Source organism: Myxine glutinosa, chromosome 1 (genome assembly GCF_964187855.1).
Source record: "Myxine glutinosa chromosome 1, kmMyxGlut1.1, whole genome shotgun sequence".
NCBI lineage: Eukaryota > Metazoa > Chordata > Myxini > Myxiniformes > Myxinidae > Myxine > Myxine glutinosa.
Genome location: NC_136261.1, coordinates 215,873,800 through 215,883,766, shown reverse-complemented (window position 1 = coordinate 215,883,766; position 9,967 = coordinate 215,873,800).

Here is a 9,967-nt window from a genome sequence, read left to right as displayed (position 1 = left end):
TTTAAAGTTCTTCACCATTGAGAGATCGGGCTAAAACCGATATAGAGCACGATATCCCAAAAAGTGATGGACGAGTTGTGGCAAAACTTGGTGGATGAGTTGGTAAGGCGACAAAAACAAGCCGATTAGATTTTGGTTCAGGTCTGAATCCATATCCAGTCTATCAGTGGGATTTTGGGATCCAAAAGGTAAACTGTTCAGCTTGGTGGAGGGATGCGTTCTAGTAGGCCTATTAATAATGTATATTTCAACGAGGAATTATAAAAAGTATGTAAATTGAGAAAAGCTGTTTAATCATCATCGACATTGATCGGTTTCCCCCCTAAAACGATCCGGCGCCGAGCACAAAGTCCTCCGAAGCCACGAAGCACCCTCCCGCAGTGCACACACGCCTCCATTAAAGTTTCATCCATTACGCCGCGAGTCAAGTGAGACAACGAGCAAACTCACCGGTTTGCACAGCAGCACTCGGAGTGCGAGGACTTCGTCCCCATGTACAAACATATGGGGCCAGGGCAGAGCCGACCGGTATTAATTAAACACCTTGCACGTCGCATGGGTTAAGAAGGGTAAACAAGTGCCGCTTGAACTTCGCAAAGTGGAGTGAAAAGGCTCAAAAAGGACTTTATTTACGTGAGCTCACGCACAGACGGCCTGGGATAATATTAATATAATGACTTCGTGCAAAGCAATTAAAACGAACGACCTTTGGAGCGCGTTTCGCGCCTCGGCGCACCTTCAACATTCCCGCGGGGCAGGCATGGCTCCGCCCCCTGCACTGATGACTCCTCCCCCAATGTCCCAGTGGCTCCTCCCACTGTCGTGGATCGTGGACGCGCGCGGACAGGGAGAAAATAATAGTGTCGGAGCATCTGGAATCCCGTGGACATTTAATGGTTAAAGTAAACCACCTATCTAATGATCTTTATTGGACCCCAACCAACCACAAAATACTTGGTGGCCATCTGAAATATGTGCAGAACACCATTTTATGACGTCATCAAGATGGCGGCCATGAAAACGATGCTTGAAATCAGATTTTCAGTCATAACTTTGAAACTACTCAACCAAATTTAATGATGTTTGGCTCCAAATGCTCAGAATGATGCCGCAGAGATATCTATACTGTTTTCACATAATATTTTACCAACAAAAAATAAAAATTTGTGTCAAAAATGAGTAATTTTTGTATTTTTTGTATGTATTAAAATATAGTAATATACTGGAAAGATAACATGAAATGATTTTGTTTTTATAACATTGAAATTTATTAACAAAATATATTTTTAATGCAACTACATAAGAACAGTTCTTGGCACAAATACTATACAAGAAAATATAGTAGGTAATGTGTACCCAGTATTCCCTATTGGAGGTGGGAGAAAGGGGTTCATGAATGTCGGGAGATGGAGCTTGACGTCTCACTCCCTCCATGCATTATACTAATATATTTGTCCAATCAATTGAGACATATACATATAGATGTATGAACATTTAATAAACTGATATACTCCAAAACATTGCATTTCCCAAGTCAAGCGTAGCCTTCAGTCTAGACTGTAACAATAACGTAAGGATGACTGTAACAATAACTTAAGAATAAAGTGATAAACATAGGTATACTGAATAATTTAAAAGTAATATTATAACAACTGATGAAAAAAAACAATACTCAAACAAACAGAATAATAACATAATATACATATACATTGTGTTAAAAAAATATATCCATAATATTTGGACTATAAACCAAATACATACCCAAAAGAAATACATAATATAATTCAGTAAAAATAAGACATAGTGTACATTATGACGAGGTGGAATGACCAGATAAAACGTGACATCAAATAAAATATATTGTTACGGATCTCGGACCTCAGCTCTCCCCTTATCAAGGGGGGGGGGGGGGTTAATCCCCTTGTCCCTTTTATCTGGCCGACCCGAGTCCTGGAAGTTATACGTTCCTTCCGGTCGGTATTAGGTAGGGTTATTGGTCGACTTAGTCCTAATACCTAATTACTAACGCCGACCGTGAAGCAAGGAAATAACTCCCGCCCGAACCATGGCGTTAGTGGACACGCCGAGCGAAGCGAGCCGCGATTCGGGCCGTTAACAGGGACTAAACCCGATTATGGCGGTTCCGATCGTGCCACGTTTACCCAATGAGAGAAAAGATGGATGTGATCGAATAAGAGGAAACCCAGAAAATAGGAAGAACAAAGATTGGTTTATTAATTATGTACAAAGAAAGAAGAAGAGGAAACAAAATAAATGTACAGGATAGGAAGAGGAAGAAGAAGCACACATGGCAGCCTTAAACAGTCTTATTCTTAATACCCCAGGACAAACGGGCCTGTCTCAGACACTCACACGGGGATTGTAGATGGTTGATGGTCACCAACGCGTCCAGGCTCCAGCCCGGCTCCGGTCCAGGCTCCGATCCAGGCTCCGGTCCAACGGACGAAACCCGGCAGGCAGCTTCGCGTGTAGTGGAACGCGAACGGACAATTATATAACGGGGGGAAGGCTGGTGTGCTGCGTACGTAATATGCGTACTATTCGCGTCAAACGCCCCCGCTCCAATGTCCTCTTAATCAGCGCGCTTCCTTGCAGTCCTCACAGTCCTCCCTTATGAGCGCTCTCCCAGCCAGTTCTCTTGCAATCACGACAGTCCTCTACGCGCAGTCCTGTCACAACCAATCAAGCGCATTAGTCCTCTGGTAAGTTCTTATCAATGCGCTCTCTCCCATAAGTCCTTCTTTAATCAGCGCCAGCGAGTAAGTCCTCGCAGCCTTGTCAAATGTGCGCTCTCCCAATAGTCCTGTGAAAGGGCTTTGCGTTCGCGCTTTTATAACGCAAACAGCGATCGCTCCACGAGCCCAAAAGCCACGCCTGTCGGCGATGTCACTTCAGCCCTGGTTGGCTGGTGAGGGCTTACCGGCTCCGCCTTTGACGGCTGGGTGACGTGGCCACACCTTCTTCCTGGCGCTACGCCCCCTTTTTCCGGGCCTCACCTCGTGGCTTATGGCGGCGTTTGGGCGGAAGCCCAGCGAGGTTGCGAACGCTGCTGGCAAGGCGCGTAACAAATTGGGAGGGCCGTGGGGTACAGACTGGAGGGCGCGCTTAATGGCGTCACTTGGAGAGGGAGGCTGGCAAAATGAATGGAATGGGGACCTACTCCTTATTTGATTGACACAACGCAGATTCAACTATTGGAAATACGGCCTTATCTAAACACATACTAATGAAATAACTGAAGTCTTATGGTGACCTACGTGTTGCTTGTGGCCTAACTATGGGGTGCAACCTTTAACCCTTTAATGTCATATTTACAAGTGTGGGTTCTCAAAACCGCAACAATATTTTTTTAACTTAACAAACAAAAGGTTTAAGTACAGCACTTTGATTAGAGTATCACTATTTGGTGATAACACAAAACTAGACACAAATTATTTTTGCATGACTTGGAAATTGACTTGTATTCCAATAATGACAAGAAATTATGTTACATTTAATTTAATCAGTGACATTATATAGAAAACCAACACTCAGTCATTGGTGTGGCAAAATAATGTAATAATAATCACCAATAAATGTTTCATAGATATAGGATTCATTTTTTGACTTTTATAGATATTAATAGTTATGGTCATCCAACAGCTAAACCCATAGTAATACTGGAACTGATAAGCATAACAGAATGTGGGGGGTGAACAGTGAACTAATAACTCAGAAACATGTTAGATCAGTTCATCCTCAGTGTCTTCATCATCCTCACTGGCTGTATTTTACCAGTGTGTTAAACAGTGTTTTTTTTACCTGTCGATTAGTCATGGACATAGTCTAATAAAGATAATTAGATAGGTGGTTTGCTTTAACCATTAAATGCCCACGGGACTTTTTTAAACTACCATATACTACCTGACTCTAAACGAGAATCCGCCTTTTTCAAACGAAAACACCGCACGTAGTCGGACAGGGAGAGACACGCATGCTGCACGGGAGGGAAACCTGCAGGACAGCGCAACGAAAGCGTTTTAAAGTCGACTTGGCGCAGCATGGCGCTGCCTCCAGCTGGGCGGACGCCACGTCGAATGGTATAAAAGCTGTTTTTCGCTCAAAACATCGGCCTCTGTAACCGTTGGTGAAGGTCGTTGCGAGCGCGACGGTTCCGCTCCACCAGACCCCGCACAAAGATCGTTTAGCTCGGAGATGGTGTTTAAGGAGAGTTCGAGTCCAGCCCCGACAGACTGGACTATAAATGGTCGCACCGGTGTTTCGCAGGTAGGGTATCCCGTCGACTACACTAGCAGGTGGCCATTAAATGCTCCACGGAGTGTTTCGACGAATGCAGAAAAAAAAAACATTTAAAAAAAAAGTAGTGGAGTAGTTACTCCCTGTACACCTTACCATGTAAATTCCTGCCATGAGCACCTGCGGTCGAGCGAATGAACGCGGCTGCGTGTGTCGAGTGCTCGGAGGATGCGGCGCGTCACTGGGGACCAAAGCTGCTGCACTACCAGGATAATTGGTCGCCAGAGGCCAAAGGTGGCCAGCCCCATGAGGGGTCCGTAAAGTGGACATGAGAGACAAGGTCCCAGGGTTTAAATTCCTCGTCTTGCGGACCAGACGCCGTGGAGCAGCGCATTTATGGACCCTAATTGGGAGATCTCTGGGTTAATCTGGATGGAGTTTCAGGCTCACTCAGCCAGATGAATATATGCAATGGATGAACTAAGCCGATATATGTGTAGCTATCTTGTAAGTGTGCGGTCGCAGCAGGAGAGCGATATTGTACCGAAGGGAGGCCAGACGTGACGTCACAGCAACGTGACCATAACCGTTCATACCAACTCGCGTGGTCATCTCAAAATCACTGTGCTCCGTCTCCATGGTGACGGCTCCGCCGTCCCCGACCAATTGCGGATTGGCACTGCTCGCGACACCTATTAACACGAGGATTAGCGCCCAATCAGCTCCATAATGATTACGAGCGCATCAAACACGGCGTGTGCCTTACTTACATCGTTTAAGGGAAATATCGGTCCTGACTCTCCTAATCGAACGCAGTCCCTGTTAACGCGGTTGCCACGCGCCCACAGTCACGTGCCACTGGCGATGCGGCCTCGCGTGACCTCTCGTGACCCGGTGACACTTGGCACGGCTCGGCCCGTGCTACTTAGCAAAACTGGATGCAATTCATAGAATGCTTAACCAACGCAGTCAACTTGGTGAGAGCCAACTCCAATGTTTTTGAAGGTTTTTAAAAATTTGATCCAATATGGCTGCCAGACCACGTGAACGATGACGTCATGAATTTATATTCTCTAATATACGAGTAATTGTTGCGTAGATCACGCTTAAGAAATTTCAAACCGATAAGACTAAGCATTGTCCCTGTCGAATTATGACGTCATAATTAAGGCACCAATGATGTCATCGTTAACATCACTTATACCCCATGTAGAGTTCTTTACAATGAGCCACGTTAAAATTTTTCTATGGAGCGGTTTCAGAGATATAGAGGCGGCCGAGCCAAGTGACCTATGACGTCATAATTACAATTAAAAATTATACATGTGGAGTTGCACCTATGGTGAAAATCTCGTGTCCATCGGACTAACAGTTGCAGAGGAAAACAAGATCGAAAGTCTAACAGCGGCGTAGCCGGGCTTGTAAAATATTATAAACCACAAACACACATGATTAGCTTTTTAAACAGTCGCTAATGCTGCTTACAACATTAAACAAAGAAATTTGGAGGAATCCAGACATCTGTGAGGTAAGTTTTACTTGCAGAACTCAGCGAAGATCTACTGTAATCTATATTATACCCCATAAGGTTTGGGTATGTACCGTTTTGTTGGAAGAGATGTAACGCCGATGCTTTCGATATTTAATGGTCATTTTAACAATCGGTTTTTTTGTGTTTCACACTGAATGAAGAACGTAAAGGTAGAGCATGGCAATTGTGATATATGACAGGTTCGACGATTTGTTCGGCAAGAACAGCATATAAATCAAAATGGCGGTGTGTAGAGAGTCAGCCGCCGTAATGACATCAGACGTAATCACATCACCCTGTCATGTGACAAGATCCTCAGCTCTGATTGATATACGTTTGAGGGGACATACATACATACATACATACATACATACTGTTGCGGATATGGGATTTACATCCATCCATATCCGCTTGTAAATATTCCCCTATTTCCTCAATACTTCCCAACTATCCCCAATCCCCCATTCCCTAGTCCCATTTTCTGTAAACAACACTCTGTAGACCCGACCTTCCCCTATTTCCCCCATTAAATGTCGCATCCAGGTCCACCGCATCTCACGTAGACAACTATAGGACATCTTGCTAGTTATTCTTAGTCTATGTCAGTTAAGGACTCGTTTCCATTAATTCTGACTCTTCGTTGCACCAGAATGTGATTGTATGGCACCGTTAGGAAGTTTAGGACCTCCCAATACCTCCCCGCAGCTCTTCCTCACGGTTCAGCAACAACAACAACAACAGCGGCGGCGGCGCGGGGAGTGCGCGTCCTCACTCCGGCTTGGTTGGTAGGGGGTGTTGGGAGTGCACCAGGCCTTTCCAACGAGCCGCCATCGAGCATGTGCTCGACGGGGTTACCAAGTAGGGGCTCGCTGTCAGCTCCTCGTCAAGGGCGGAGCCCGGTAACCCCCGCACCCAATAGAAGCGGCGGACCGGTCCCATCTGGGGCGGAGCCAACGAGCCGAGGGCGTGTGACTCCCCGCTGAGCATGCGCAGGAAGAGGGAGGTGACGTCAGATGCGCGCTGAGCTTGGAGAGAGAAGGACGCCACCTCCGAGCGCTGTGACACCTCCCCGCATCTCTGGACTGGACCGTGCTTTATCCTGTCCCTGAGCCAAGGTGCACCTTGTGCTATCGACTGCCTGTCCTTCCCTGCCATCAATCCCTGTGTAAGTCAGTCTTGTTCCGTTTGTCTGTGGTCTGTCTGGGATAGATAAGATTGTGTCTAAGTGCCTATCTCTTCTGTGTCTTTTACCTCACTCTACCTTGTAATCTACCCCTTTTCTCCACCACTAATTATATCCTCCTCCGGAGGTCTTGAGAACTGTACCCCCTTGCGTCGTTTCATTTATCCCAGTCGTTGTGTCCTTTCCATCATTGATTTAGCGTAGCGCGATTTGGCCAACGTTCGAGTGGAATCGGGTGAGTTGGGGGTAATCGGGTAAACTGTGCGAACACGGCGGCCATTCCGCTCGGTCAAGCAACATCTTTAGCCGTGTCCGTAACAATTGGTGTCAGGAAGTGAGATTGGACCCGAAGCGCGCTTAACGCGCTCAAAATTACAAGCAGTGTGAAATTTGTTTTGTTTTAAAATAAAAACCCGAATTTTGAAAGTCGCGCTATGGCAGATCAAGACGGCTGGGTTCCGGTAGAGGAGAGTGAGGCAGGGTCGATCCAGGACCAAATTGAGGGACACGAGGAGAGCGAAGCAGTGAGGGCGGCAGGTTTGCAAAATGGCGTCCTCGCGCACGAGGTTACGGGCGCGCAAAATGGCACCTCGCACATGGCTACGGCGGCCGCACCCGCTGCACAAGTGGGAGGGATGGCCCAAATGCAGGCCCTCATGGAGCAATTTATGGTACAAATGCAGGCGTCCCTCAACCTGCAGAAGGACGAGATGAGGGCTGATAGGGAGCGATTGGGTGAGCGATTGGAGGGCCAAATGGGGGTAATGGGGAACCGGATGGATGCTCAGGGTGAGCGATTGGAGGGCCAAATGTGGGTAATGGGGAACCGGATGGATGCTCAGGGTGAGCGATTGGAGGGCCAAATGGGGGTAATGAGGGACGAAGCGAGGGGTACCGGTGAGGGATTAGACAAGAAATTAGAGGGGTTAGACAATGGGATAGAAGGGGTGAAACATGGGTTAATGGGGGTGGAAAATAGAATGGCTGCCCAGGAGAATCAGATAGAGGGAGTGAAAAATGGGTTAGAGGGGTTAGAAAACAGTATGGAAGGCAAATTGAGGGATATGAGGGACCAAGCGGAAAGGGAAGTTAAAAAAATGGGGCAGCAGATAGAGGGGGTCAGAATGGGGGTAGAAACTAAATTGGATGCTCACAGGGAGGAAATGGAGCAGATGAGGGTGGCATCTGGGCAGGAGATGCAAGTGATGGGAGAAGAGATCAGAAGAGGTGTGAGTGAGGAGGTCGGAGGAGTGCGCGAGGAGGTGAGGCACTGTAAGGAGCGCATGGAGAAGGAGGTGAGAAAGGGGACTGTAAAATTGCAAGGTGGTATAGAGGAGTTGACGCTGGGAGTAGAACAACTGACAGTGGGACAAAAGGAGTTGGGGGACCAGGTAAAGAAGAACACAGCGGTAATAGAGGGTTTAAAATCGACACAGAAGGAGATGAAAAAGGACGTAGGGGTAATTAAAAAAGAGTGTCAGACGGTACATGAGGACCTGACGAGGAAAATGAACAAGGTGGTAGAGGTGATGGAGATTAAAGAGCGGGAGGTGCGGGAGCACATAGAAAAAAATAAGGTGGAGTTAGAGGAAGAACTTAAGGGGGCGCACGAGGAGATGAAGGAGGTGAAGCAGAAATTAGAAGAAGTGGAAGAAGGGGTGAGCGAAATTAAGAAGCGACGGAGAGAGGATAAGAAAGAGATAAAGGAGGAAGTAAAAGAATTGGTCCAAAGTCTGTGTTCGGATCGTGATGATGTGCTCATTAAACGGATGAGGGATTCGCAGGTGATGGAGGAGAAGCGAAGAGAAAGAGGACCCGGTGTAAGTGGTGACCAATATGGTCGTGCGTATGATGCGCCAGGTGATTTAATAAGCTTGGGGGTCGAGATGGACCCGGGTGTTCGTGAGAGGCCGTTGGTGAAGTGTGCGACAGGTCTGGTGTGCGAAAAAGGAGGTGTGCGAGAAAGTCCGACTCTGGGGTGTGCGAGGAAAAAGTGCGTGCCAAGGAGTGAGGGTGCTGTCGAGAGTGAGTCGGTCGTAGCGCGTGTGCGAGGAAGCACATGGAAGCGCGTAGTGAGGAGTGTTACGGAGGGTGTAAAGGGAGAATGCACGCCTGTGGTGAGTGTTACAGAGGATGTAACGGGAGAGGGTGTGCGAGAAAGATGTGTGACGGACAGGTGCATGGGGAAAGAGTGCGCTGTCAAAAGTAAGGAAGAGTGTACACCTGTGGTGAGTGTTACAGAGGGTGTAACGGGAGAGTGTGCGCGAGAAAGGTGTGTAACGGACGGGTGCATGAGGAAAGAGTGCGCTGTCGAGAGTAAGGGTGAGTGCGCTGTCAAGAGTGGAGGTGAGAGTAGTAAGAGTGACACGGAGCGTGAGTTGGTTGTGACAGGTGAGAAAGGAAGCACACCTGGAATGGTAGAGCGTGTGTGGGAATGCACACTTGAGTTGGTCGTGAGGCACGTGGTTGGGTGTGTGAGTGAAAGCACACCTGTGATTGTCACAGAGGAGGTGACCGAGGAAGGGGCGTGAAGAGGTGTGTTGGTGAGGTGTGCGAACAACGAATGTGTGCCAAAGTGTTCGGTGGTCAGGTGTGTGACCAAGTCTGTGAGTGAAATGAGTGTACCTGGGTGTGTAAGAGAAGGTGCAATGACCAAGAGCAGGGAAACGGCTGGATGTATGAGCAAGAAAGGGGTAGCGTATGCGTGTAAGCATGCAGGTGAGGCATCGACGGTAACCGGGTTAGCGGTTAGAGCGACTTATAGCCGAATCGGGCCCTCGGTGCGTGCCGGGCTCCGCGTGCCGCGAGAACCAGCGGGGATCCGAGCCACGGCGGGTTCGAAAGGACCGCCGTACGCGATCCATGCTGGGCCTCGCTTTGAACGGCCGTGTCCGTGCTCCACTAGGCGGAGCGGGCAGCCCGATAGGAAGGGTCGTCATGGCGACCACTTTTTGTTGAGGCATTCCGGCAGGTCGAGATCGGGCCATGGGATGGCT